This window comes from Felis catus, chromosome E2 (genome assembly GCF_018350175.1).
Source record: "Felis catus isolate Fca126 chromosome E2, F.catus_Fca126_mat1.0, whole genome shotgun sequence".
Classification (NCBI taxonomy): domain Eukaryota; kingdom Metazoa; phylum Chordata; class Mammalia; order Carnivora; family Felidae; genus Felis; species Felis catus.
Genome location: NC_058382.1, coordinates 15,737,751 through 15,750,145, shown reverse-complemented (window position 1 = coordinate 15,750,145; position 12,395 = coordinate 15,737,751). Strand labels below are relative to the sequence as shown.

The following is a 12,395-nucleotide window of genomic DNA, read 5'->3' as shown; positions in this document are numbered from 1 at the left end:
GGATGAACACTGGCCAGGGTTGTGTGTCCTGCTCTAAGACAGAGAGCACCAGAGGAAGCCACCGTCTCTGGGCACAGGGAGAGAAAAGAGCCGGTGCCTCGTCCTAGCCTTTGGGGCTAGTAATCCTGCCCACTGGAAGGGCAGGTGCCAGCCACCGTCGTAATCTCTGACCCGTCAGATCAGCCACCACTTCTTGACCTGGTCTGCAGGGAGGACCAAGCCAAGGGGAGTGGAGAGGTGTAAGCGAATGATCCTTTCCGTACGAGCTGAGATCAAATCCAAGGGAAGAATAGAAATGTGAGGCCCAGAAGCACAGGAGCAGAAAGGCCCGGGTGCTCGGGCAGCTTTGGGATCAGAGAGCAGCACCCTGGCTGGTTGCCCCTGCAGAAGCATCTCACTCGGAGCCATGGCAGTAATGCCTGCTTCATTAAGATGTCAGTGAGGATCAAAACCAAGGTCAGTAACATGTTAATACTTTGAAATGTGATAGAAGAGATCGGCTTCCCATATGTTACTGTGGAGTGGTAGAACTTCTGTCGGACACTTCCCTGAAAGCCCAATTTTTAAAGCAGAAAAAAAGTGGAGCTGCTGTGTTGCTAAATGGGGGCATGGGGTTCCGCAGCCTCACCCGCTGCCTCCCCTTACCCTCTGCAGTCTTGCCTGGGGACCGCACCTCTGGACCCTCTAGAGAGGCCTGGCTCTGCCTCCCCCTGGGCCCAAACAAGCCACATAAGCGTTCTGAACCTCAGTCTCCTTATCCATCAAGTAGACGGTTCAAACCGGATCAGAGTGTTCTTCACCCAGTTCCTATGGACAGCAGCTTCAGAGCCCTTTGGATTTTTGAAACACAGTACTTTGTGGGGGTATTTTTTCCCCCTCTTTCTGGAGAGACATGACATAGTTTTGTTTTGTCAGCTTCTTAGAAAGGATCGTGTTCACCGAAACATGAAGGAATGCTGTATTGATTTCTGAGGTCCCTTCCGGTTCCATCAGTCAGTGATTTTTGTTGTAAATGACAGAATCTTCCCAGCTCAAACTGGCTTAAACTGCACAAGGAAGTTAATGGCTTTGGGACCTGAAAGTCCCAGAGCTGGCCTGACTGGAGCCAACACTCAGGTATTCTTGTCAGGAAGCTATCCTTCTCCACTTCTGGGTTCTGCCTCTGTCAGCTTTGACTTCTTTCTCCGTTGCCCGCCCCCCCCCCCCACCTCCCAGGTGGCAGAGAGGCCTTCAGCAGCCCCTACCTTCCTTCCATCCCATCCCTTTCCCCCCAGTAATTCCAGCAAACTTTCCAGGGCCTACTCTGATTGGCCCTGCTTAGATCATGTGTCCCTCCCAGAGCCAATTGCTGTGGCCGAGGGGAGGAACCAGTCAGACTGTGAGTCAGGCCAGGCTATCCCCTCACCCCAGCTTCTGTCATCTAGGATTCTGTTTCTTGGCATAAACCCTGGGAAGCGAGATGCGTGGCCCCGTGACCAGGTGGGCTGTTGCTCTGGCGGGTGTGCTGGGATCGATGAGGCAAGTCCGAGGGCCTCTTCCCTTCCCAGGTGGTGTGAAGAGGGGCTCTGGGAGGTCTGGGGTCCTGGCTGAATTGCTGACCCTGTAGCCCACCTTTGCTGCCATTTCCACAACCCCTCAGCATCGTCCTCTCTGCTGTGACCCCTCCCATGTGTGAGGGACCCCACACTGGTGGATATGACAGCTCCCTCCAGTCAGAGAGACGTGGCACCACCACACGTCACTGCTGATGTGACTTTAAAGAGCCATATACATCACTCTAGAGAAAGGAAGGAGGAAGAATGAGAGTGGCAGAAAAGCAATTTCCGCTGTATTTTAAAAGGCAGCTATTAAAATTTTACAGGAGCTTTATTGCAGGGGCTTTCTGATCATCCCAGGAATTTTTTTTTAATGGAAAGTCTGGTGATAAAGGAAATGTTCTGGGTGCTTCTGGTTCCCTCATGCCCTGTCAAGCATCTTGAAAACCACAATTGTCAGGGCTTCGTAGACCAGCTTGGGGGAAAGCCAACTACCCAAGAGACTATTTCTGAGTTTTTAAAGAGTGTGTGTTTTTCTGTATTTGCTGTTTCTATGTATAGTAACTCTGTCTAATTTCATTTTGTGCTTTCCTAAATGCCTTGGTAGTGAGCTATGGGAATTGTCAAGAACTGCACTCAACTCTGCCCTTCTGTGTAATTGAGTCATTTGGTTTTGTGAACAAATGGAAATTCAGGTCAACCTGCTTAAGTGTAAAAAGAAGCATTTGCACTGACTTCCTGGGACATTGTACACTGAATAGCTTCAGGTGTGGCTAGATCCAGAGCCTCACATGAGGTTGCCAGGACCCTGTTTCCTTGTACTTCGTGGCTCTGTATTCTTTTGTGTTGGTTTTGTTGTCAGATAGGCTCTGAAGCAGCTCTGTCTATATATCCAACCAGCTAAGCAGTGCCCCAAGAGAAATAAACCCATCTCTTTCCCTATAGTCCCAGGATATGTCCTGAGACTGCTTTTATTGAACCTAATCACCATGGCTTCAATGCCAGGGCTACCCCGAGCCATCTCTGAGGCAAGGAAAGAGGAGGTTAGTGGCTTTGTTGGCCAGACCTGTATTGTATGACTAGCCCTCCAGGACCCCTTCCCATACAGTGTTCACAAGGATCTGAATCTGCCCCACACTTCCCAGTTATTACCTTCCCTAGGAATCTGCTCTGCCTTTTCCCTATTGAGATTCTTAATCCTGGGTCCATAGACCCTTGAAGGGTCCTTGGATAGAATTTAGAGGATCGCGAAGTTGGCTGGGAAAAAGGTTACATCTTTATTCCCTCTGCCATCTGGAATTTAGCATTTCCTTTTCTTCAGAATGAGAGCCAAAGCTACAGTTGTATTGCAGTACCTGTGACTTTGTCACCACTAGAAATTAAAAATATTTCCATATCACATTACGATTGTTGCAGATATTGCAAAATATCACTTATGCTCATCTGTTTCTAAATTACTATGGTTATTGGACACACCATTAGGATCTTATAATTTAAAGCATTCATAAAAAAGCACGAATATTACTGTATCTCAGATTAGGTTTTATTATACAGATACTTTGATATCTTAATATAATTGGTTTCCTTTATAGCCTTGGGTATTGTATCTTGTTGACTTAAAAACATGATTCTGAGAAGGAGTCCACACTCGTCTTTGGCAGGCTGCCCACAGGGCTGAGAAAAGTTAAGAACCCCTTTGGGTTTCTCCAGGAACCTCTAGGAGCAAGATTATTGAAGATATCCTGATTCCTAGATTCTGGAGAGCTGGCTAGCTACTCGCTAGGTTTCCTTCCTGAGAGCTGGCTGGAGTTTGAGCTCAGCCTTGGTGTTTGAGTAGCGTTTGGGCATCATGCTGTTGGGGAAAGGGAGGCATTATCTGCCTGTAGTTAGCTCTCTCTTCATTGACCGCCATGGCCACTGGCTTAGCCACATGGTCAGGAGTAGGTGAGTAGGCTCTGGAGCCAGGCTTCCTGGGTTCATCCCATCTGCAATATACTTTTGACTGGCCAGGCAGCTTCAGCTAGTGAGTTTTGTTTTTTTTTTTAATCCATTCTGTGCCTCAGTTTCCTTTTCTATAGCATGAATGTAATCATAAACATCTATTTCTTAGGGTTATTGAGAGAGTGAAATGAGTTAGCACATGTCTGCTAGGACATGGCCTGGCACATGGGGAGTGAGAGTCATTATTTAATGGCCATTCCTTATAGGAAGGTTCTGGATTATCCTCTCAGATCTCATCTCCCTGACTTGGTAAACCTGGCATAAACAGAAACATGAGGGTGAACAATACAGACAGTGGAGACACTCATTCATCCATAAAATATCTATTCAAATATGAACAACCATACTAAATATTCAAAAACATAAATTAATAATATACAGTTTTCATGATATAGCCATTCAAATATGAACAACCATACTAAGTACTTTAAAACATAAATTAATACTATAAAGTTACAAGTCAGGACAAGTGCTATTTATCTCTGCTACTTCTCTATTCAAAATTGTCTGAAGGAAATATCCTTATAATGGCCTTCCATCTGCCCCTATCACCTCCCTGCCCTCATCTCCGACCACTTGCCCCCTCACTCACCCTGTGCCAGGCACATGGGCCCCTTGCTCCTCCTAAAATTCTCCATATACATACCTTGCCTCAGGTCCTTTGCACTGGCCATTCCCATGGCCTGGAATGCTCTTGCACAGAAAGTCACACAGCCTGTGGTCCTCCTGAATTAAGGTGTCTGTACTGTGGCCACTCTTGCAAACAGCAGGCGCATCATTCTCCTCAGCCTGCTTAGTTTCCATCAAGACTGCTGACTACTCCCTGACTCGGCATCATGTATTTGTTTTATTGTTTTCCTCCTTTACTGGAATGTCTTCTCTCTGAGGACAGCAGTGTTGTCCTGGTCACTGGTGTTCCCTTGGTGCCTAGCACAGAGCAGGTGTTCAGTAAACATTTGTTGAGGGGGTGAATTTGTAAATGACAGAAACTGCGGCAGGTAGGCTCAGACTGGCCAAAGACATAACCTTGTGTTGTTCTTCTCCACAGATGCACGGTCTTTGACATTGGCTCTCGTGGGACCCTCAAGGGACACTAGTGCCCAGAACACACTGAGGGTGAGTACAGTGTGGCTGTTTGCTTAAATTTTATAACTAGTCCATATAGGTCTCTATTATCTTTAAAAATTACTTGAAAAAGTATTGAGGGGAAAATGAAAGTCTCCTTCACTGTCCTATGCATCACCTGCAAGTCTAACACCTTCCCTGAGAGCTAATTACGTCAGCAGTCAGGTGGGTGTCATGACAGACCTCTTCCCGTGAATATTCCTACTTAACGCACATGCGCACTTACATACTTCGCAGCACAAAGAGAAGAGAAGCCATGCTGTATGTGGGTGCTTCCGCAGCGTGTTTCCCACCATCCCTAGCAGCAGAGTATCTCGGAGATCTTTGTTCGTGGCGCACATCTGTGTATCACACTCTTTTTTAATTCAATTTTTTAAATTTACACAGAATAAAATTCACTCTTTGGCGTACAGTTCTCTGAGCATAAGCACTTGCAATGTTTGTGTAACTGCCCACCACCATCGAGAGACAGACCGGCCCCCTCACCCACCCTGTGTGGATGTGCTCTTCCTCTGTAGGCTGAAGATACAGTGTAGGTACTGACACAGAATTAAAACACGTACATATAGCAAATAGCTGTGAGATAAAGATTTTGAATATGTTATAATTAGGTTTCTGGGGACTTTGCTAGTGAACATCCTGTTCTGTGTCTTTGGCATAGGCAAAGCGATGGCACTCAGTTGCCAGTGGGGCATTCCAAAATGAGGGCGCCAACCTTTGTTGGCAGGATGCCATGCGGGTGCTTGGGAGTGAGGGCGCTGTCTGATCCTCGAAGCACCAAATGCCCCTAATGGTATGGCAGGTGGAGAACAGAAGATTCTGACGTCCAGACTCTGCCCGGTTTGTGTCACCATGATGTGGGCTAAGTTGCAGGGACCAGCGGGTTGACCCTTGGGAACCGAGTGGATCTAGACAGCAGCTTCTCTTCTTGGCTGCTTATTGGGTCTCTTCACCTTCCTTCATCCTGGCCCAAGGCTCTGCCCAGGTACCTGGAGCGTGTTCATGGAACAGTCTCAAGGGGCTGCATTTCCATCAAAGGATGCTTCTCAGCACAGTTTCTTTATTAGCTCTTTTATTTTGAAGGAATTTTAGACCCCAGAAAAGTTACACCAAGCGTGCAGAAAGCTCACGTACCTACCCTTCACCCAGCATCCCCTAATGTCACCATCTCAGGCAGCCTTGGCACACCAGGAAATGAGCACTGGTCCAGTACTGTGAACTAAGAGAGTTTAGTCAAGTTTTGCAGTTTTCCACCGATGTCCTTTTCTTTTCTTTAAAAAAATTTTTTTTAAGGTTTATTTATTTTTGAGAGAGAGAGCAGGGGAAGAGCAGAGAGACAGGGAGACAGAGAATCTGAAGCAGGCTCCAGGCTCTGAGCTGTCAGCACCGAGCCTGACGCAGGGCTCGAACCCATGAGCTGTGTGATCATGACCTGAGCCAAAGTCAGATGCTTAACTGACTGAGCCACCCAGGTGCCCCCGTGCTGTCCCTTTTCTGTTCCAAGATCCTATCCAGTATGCCACACTGTGTTTAGTCGTCATGTCTCCTTATTCTCATGCAGTCTGTAATGGTTCCTCAGTCTTTCTTTGTGCTTCATGACCATGCCAATAAATATGCCTTTGATCGCCTGCTGTTGTGTTCTAGATACTGGGGATTCAGGAGTGAACAAAGCAGAATCCTTTCCCTGTGGGAACGGACATGCTACTGGAGAATAGAACAGACAGACAAGTGAATGTAGGAGAAGTCCGTAAGACAGGAATGGGGCTGCCTAGGAGGAACAGGAGTGATTTTAGGCGAGGTAATCCGGGAAGGCCTCTCTGAGGAGGCCCTGAATAAGAATAAGGCTCCCAACCTAATTCGTCCACCAGCCAGCAGGAGATCTAAATAAATTATCTCGCTTCGAAACAGGGTTTCAGGAATTGCAGCATCAGGACACTGTTTCCTCTCGGTGGGGCAGCCCCTTCTTAGCTCTCGCCCTTTGTTGCCCGTAAAAATGCAAAGCATTGCCAGATCCTCTGACATTTTTTTTTTCCTGATAGACAGCAAAAATGAAGATTTCTTGCTAGTCCAATAAACCCAAATTATGCTACATCAGATAACTTGTAGTGATTTGTGGATGAACATATTTTGTTTACCTTGTATTTATTTATTATTATTATTGATTAAATTACTTTTGTAACAAAGATAACCGATTTTTCATTTTGGTAGTAATGTAGATTCCATTTTATTTTATTTTATTTTAGAGAAAGAGAACACGAGAGAGGGAGAGGGGAAGAGGGAGAAAGAATGCCAAGCGGGCTCCGTATGGAGCCCAATGTGAGGCTTAGTCCCACAACCCTGGGATTATGACCTGAGCTGAAATCAATAGTCAGATGCCCAACTGACTGCTCCACCTGGGGGCCCCAGTAGACTCGTGTGTGTGTGTGTGTGTGTGTGTGTGTGTTTAAGTTTAAAAATGAATTGGTTTACTGGGGCTCCTGGCTGGCTCAGTCGGTGGAGCATGCAACTCTTAATCTTGGAGTCGTGAGTTCAAGCCCCACATTAGGTGTAGACATTACTTTAAAACAAATAAATAAAAATAGAAACGCATTGGTTTAAAGAAAATACTAAGTAAATAATTGCATAGATGGGACTAGATGCAGCTGAAAAGAAGAACAGAACACGGTGACTGAGGCTCGGTAGGCACTATTCTAATTCAGTTTCCCACTCTTTCTCCTCTAGTTCTGGGGTTCTCATCCAGGGACCTGAATAGAGGTCGGCAAACAGTTACCACGGACAGGTGCCCTGAGCCATTTGTGTTATGGTGGGTCCATCAGCCAGGAATGCTTTTAGCTACAAGAACAGAAAACCCAGCTTGCAGCATTTTAAACAACCGAGCATTGATTTCTCTCCCATAACAACAAACCTGAAGGTATTTGGTTAGTTCAGAGGCTGAGTGGTGTCCAGCCTGGAGCTTCTTTGATTTACTCGGCCTTCCCTCGCGATTACAAGATTAGTGCTGTAGCTCCAGTCAGAACAAGGAGGGGAAGGCCAACACCCAGCCACACGTGTTTTCCTTTTCTGGACCACTTACGGATTCTCCCCAAAATCCTCCCACAAGGTTCCACTTACATCTCCCTGGCCAGCAATGTGTCACGTGGCCTCCCCTAGCTCCAAGGAAGGTGGGAAATTTCATTTAGCTTTTTCAGCCTCTCCTGAGGAGGAAGCCAGAGGAAAAGGGAATTGAGAGTGTCAGTCGGGTTAGCCAGCCAACAGTGTCTGGCTCCACAGGGGAAGAGAAACAATAATAATTAACATTAATGGGTACTGACTCTGTGCCCAGCCCTTCTGTGAGCACTTTACATGCATGATCTCATTCACCCCTTGTACCCACCCTGTGAAGTCGCTGCTATGATCTCCCCACAGGAATGACTTGGAAACTGAGGCACAGAGTGGTAAAGCCACCTGCCAAGTCAAGGAGCCTGGGTGGGGACCTTTGCAGTCTGTCTCCAGAGCCCTCGCTCTTGGCATTACACTTGGTTACCTCATAAGAGGTAGCCTGGGGTCCCCAGACTGCTGGCTGTGTGACCTCGGTTTTAAATTCTTCCAGCAGGGGAGGAACAGGGCAGCGTGTTTTCTTTGGGGAAGTTTCGGTCATTACAAAGCTTTCTTGTGAATCACATCCGCCCTGTGCTCTACCTTTCCCTGGTCCTGGTCCAGTCCTGGTGAGCCAGCACCGCACATCTTCCTGGCTTGCAGATGGCTGAGAAGGCTAGTCCTGGCCTCCCCTTTCCAAAGAAATTTTACCTGTGCTTTTAATGCATCTTCCTAGAATGAGGCTCAGACCTTGTTTCCTTTCTTGGGGTTCTGCTGGTCGATTCAACACACATTTAACGTGCTCCTTCTCTGTGCCTATTCCTGAGGGGTAGTAGCCTCATGGCTGGGGGACCCTGCACTTAATAGGGCTCCTCCTTCCAGGAAGGAGGCAAGCCCTCAGTGACAGGGACAGCCCATAGCAGTTCAGGGCTGTATGGGGGAAGCCCAGGGATGGTGGACCCCGGAGGTGGCTAGCCAACCTGGAGGTCATCGGGCTCCTGGAAGCAGCTTTGGGCCTTAGAGAAGAGAGAGATTCATCAAGGAGCAGTTTGCCCTTCTCCACTCCCCCTGTCTTCAGTGAAACTCCCCTTTCTTCTTTCTGAATCGCCATCCCTTCCTCTGTAAAATTAGAGGTTTGGACTTGGGTTTCCATCCATCTGTCTCGTAAACATTGGTCATTTCCCATTTCCTGCTCTTGTGCTGGGCACGAGGCTTACAGGGCGGCCCTCCTGGAGAGAGAGTATTGTGGGAGAGATCTCTGGGTAAACAGCCTGGAGCGATGGGAGTTCTAATAGGGGAAAGCCACAGGACTGTGGGAACTTGGGGGGACACCGAACCCTAACTTGACATTTCAGGGCAAGTTTCTTGAAATCGAAATGGTGAAATCAGGAATGGTTTGACGTGGCAGCCAAGAGCAAGAGCTTCAGAGTCCGGCTACGCGCAGAGCAGGGAGTGTAACCCAGGAGCTTCCTAACCCTTGAGAATTGAAAAGTGATTATGGGGGCGCCTGGCTGGCTCAGTCGGTTAGGCATCTGATTCTTGATCACAGCTCAGGTCTTGATCTCGGGGCCGTGAGTTCAAGCCCCGCATTGGGCTCCATGCTAGGCATGAAGCCTACTTAAAAAAAAAAAAAAAAGAAAGAAAAGTGATTATGAATCTCAAATACTTAAGAGTAGTGCCTGGCACAAAGTAGCGACATAATACATGAGATGGTGGTGGTAGTGGCCGCAGCGGCAGTGGTGGTGGCTTATATGCCTTAGCCTTGACTGTGTGTCCCAGGTTAGGCAGCTTCGTCTCCAGCCCGTAAGATAGTATGCACTAGCTGGTGGTGTTATGATTACTTATTTACCAAATAGGAGTGTTTACCTTGTGCCCAAGCTGGTATGGTGCCAGGATTAGCAGTGCTGTGCTCTGGGGACACGGCTCGTTCAGCTGAGACCTGGCCCAGAGATCTCACAGGAGCAGAGCAGAGTGTCTCTGTTGTGTATTGGAAACCCACTGTTGTTGGCTTCCCAGTCCTTTTCCACCTAACCAGTCCCTGGGCCTTTCAGCACTGGCTGCTAGCACGTGGGCTGCCCTTGACCTCTGCGACCAGAACGCATGGATGCTCTGCTCAGCCCATCAGCTGAATCCCAAATTAGACCTGACAGCGTGATTTATTCTCTGGGATGGAGCTGGAAGGGCAGAACCCCAGTGGGTGATTCCGAGGGAAGGTTGTCAGCCCGAATTAGCCCGGGCCCTTTCATGCAGTCTTGCTGGTTCAGCTTCCTCTAGCTAATAGGGTTTTCCAGGGTGTTGCTGGCTTCTGAGCCTCCTCCTGTCCCCAGGGGCTGAGACTTGACTGTGATCCCTGAGGAGCTGTGTCTGATGAGGGCCCCGAGGTGGGCTCTTTCTGAAGGGAGTGGGGGCTCTGGGTCCTTTCATCGTTTGCATCAGGAATTGAAAGTGGCAATTCCCCAGGGAGTAGTCGGTCTGTCCACACACACCCCCCCCTCCACTCCCCACCCCCCCCCACCACCTTCCTTTCACTGAGGTTCTGTTCTGGCAACAGGCCACGCACAACCTTGATACTCACCTCCCAGTCTGTGATCACCCTTGTCTCTGCGTCTAGCTGCCTTCCTTCCATCTCAGGAATGCTAGCGATAGGCAAGCTTCTGCTGCGATAACAGGTTGACCCTGAAATCCTAGAAGTTGGAAATAACGAATGTCAATTTCTTACTTGTGACACAAGGCAGGTTAGGTTGGCAGGGGGCACTTTACCTTGTACCTCAGAGATGCAGGTCGATGTGGGCTCCAGTCTTGAAGCCTCATGACTAGAACACATAGCCTCCAGGGTCACCGTGGCAGAACAGGGAACTAGAGACTCCCACAGCACAGCACTTAGATGCTGAGGCCCAAAGTGACACAGTTCACCTCCGCTCGCACCCAGAACTAGTTACATGGCTCTGCCTAGCTGCAAGGGGCTGGAAATGTGGAGGTACGTGGGTATTCAGTGAACAGTAAATGTCCTGGACACAACAGTCAGGTGTGGTATTTATTAAGCACCTTCTGTGGGCCAGACCCTTTAGAGCTTTGGCAATACAAAGGGGTCCTCACCTTCCTGGAACTCATTCTCAGTGGAGGAAACAGAAGTTAAGTAATTACAAAAACAGCTGTGTGATTGCATCTGTGCTAAGTGCCCTGATGGAGGAACCAGCAGGGCATATCTAAGGGGAGTCTGATGTGTTTTAGAGAGATCAGGAGATGTCTGTTGTGAGGACTGACATTTGCGAGGAGGCCTGAAGGATCAGTAGACTTTAATGGAATGCGAGGGAGCTCTGGGCTAGAAGAGTTTGACTCTGGGAAGGAACAGGACGAAGGCCATTGTAACTGCAGGGTCACTACAGGGAGAAGTCAGGAGGAGATGGGTATTTGGAACACCTACCTTTTGGAGCTGTTGCAAGAACTGAGCTCAGTCATTGTTTCAGCAAATACTGAGTTCCTGCCCTTTGGCAGGCAGAGTTTCAGGTACTAGGGGCAGAGCAGTGAACAAGACAGACAAATGTCCCTGCTCTTGTAGAGCTGAAGTTCTAGAAAGAGGAGCTAGACAATAAACAAGAAAAGCAAATAAGGTGATTTTACCTGGTTAAAAAAATATATATGTATGACCAATAAATAGGGTACTTTGTAATAGAGAGTGTATAGCTCAGATGTTTTTGGCTGTAAATGACAGAAAACCCCATGCATGCTGGCGTAGACAGTCAGGGAATGTGTGGGCTTCCCAAGTCCAGAGGTTCTTTGGGCTGTCTTTTGGGCTTGTGACATGGGAGCTCAACAGTGGTGTTGAGGACCCAGGTTCCTTCTGCCACAGCTCTGCTGTTCCTGATGCTGCCTACACTTTAAGGCAGGTCCCTTCCACAGTCCTAGTGTGGCAGTTAGGGACACTAGGGGCATTCTCCTTTGGGAGCAGAAGCTTCTGCCAACTGTGTGTGCCCCAGGGACCTCTGCTAGCTCACTTTTGTGGGTAATGAACTGTAAGGGCGGTGGGAGGGCAATGGGGAGGCTGCTGCCATAGTCCAGATGGGAGGCGATGGAGGACAGGACCAAGGTGGGGGGGAAGGGGGGGCAGCTTGGGAGGTGGAGTGGACACGGCTTGCTAATGGCATGGCTGCTCAAGAGAAGGACTGCTGAGCAGACACACACACATACACTGACACAAACGTCCACCTTGCACTGTCTTCTTCCTGTCAAAGCCATGGTACATATTTGCACATTACAGACTCAGAAATCTTGCAGAAAAGATCCTGCATCTTCGCCTGCGAGACCTTATTTTTTAAAAGACACTTAGTAACATGTTCTACAAAAAAATCTGAAAAATCTTGCTTTAATGGTTCTCATCCTCACCGCATATTAGAGTCATGTGAGGAGTTTTAAGAAACCTCAAGGCCTGGGCCCCACCCCAGACCAGTCCATTAGAATCACCAAGGGTGGGACCAGGCGTGGGGTGTTTACTTTAAAGCTCCCCAGATGTTTCCAGGGTGCGGCCAAGGGTGAGGACTACTACTTTATCGTATCCTTGGGTGAGCTTCACATTTATTAACCTGTATTGTTTGTTCGCCTCTCTGATTATCAAAGTAATGCTTGTTGTTTAAAAAGAAATCAAAGGACTCAATCCTCCAA

The 12,395-nt window shown here is 48.1% G+C and overlaps 1 protein-coding gene across 8 annotated transcripts in view; it reads left to right on the top strand.

Moving 5' to 3' along the window:
* The window catches only part of SIPA1L3 (signal induced proliferation associated 1 like 3), a 239,418-nt gene that overhangs the window by 89,997 nt on the left and 137,026 nt on the right, over positions 1 to 12,395 (top strand). For 5 of the 8 annotated variants that reach the window (XM_023245059.2, XM_023245055.2, XM_023245056.2 and 2 more), the window contains one exon: positions 4,585 to 4,652. The gene's annotated coding sequence lies outside the window, so the exon portion shown is untranslated. Of the gene's footprint in view, positions 1 to 4,584; positions 4,653 to 7,382; positions 7,573 to 12,395 lie in introns of all 8 variants that reach the window. The other 3 variants (XM_045046365.1, XM_045046368.1, XM_045046369.1) reach the window with 1 other exon arrangement.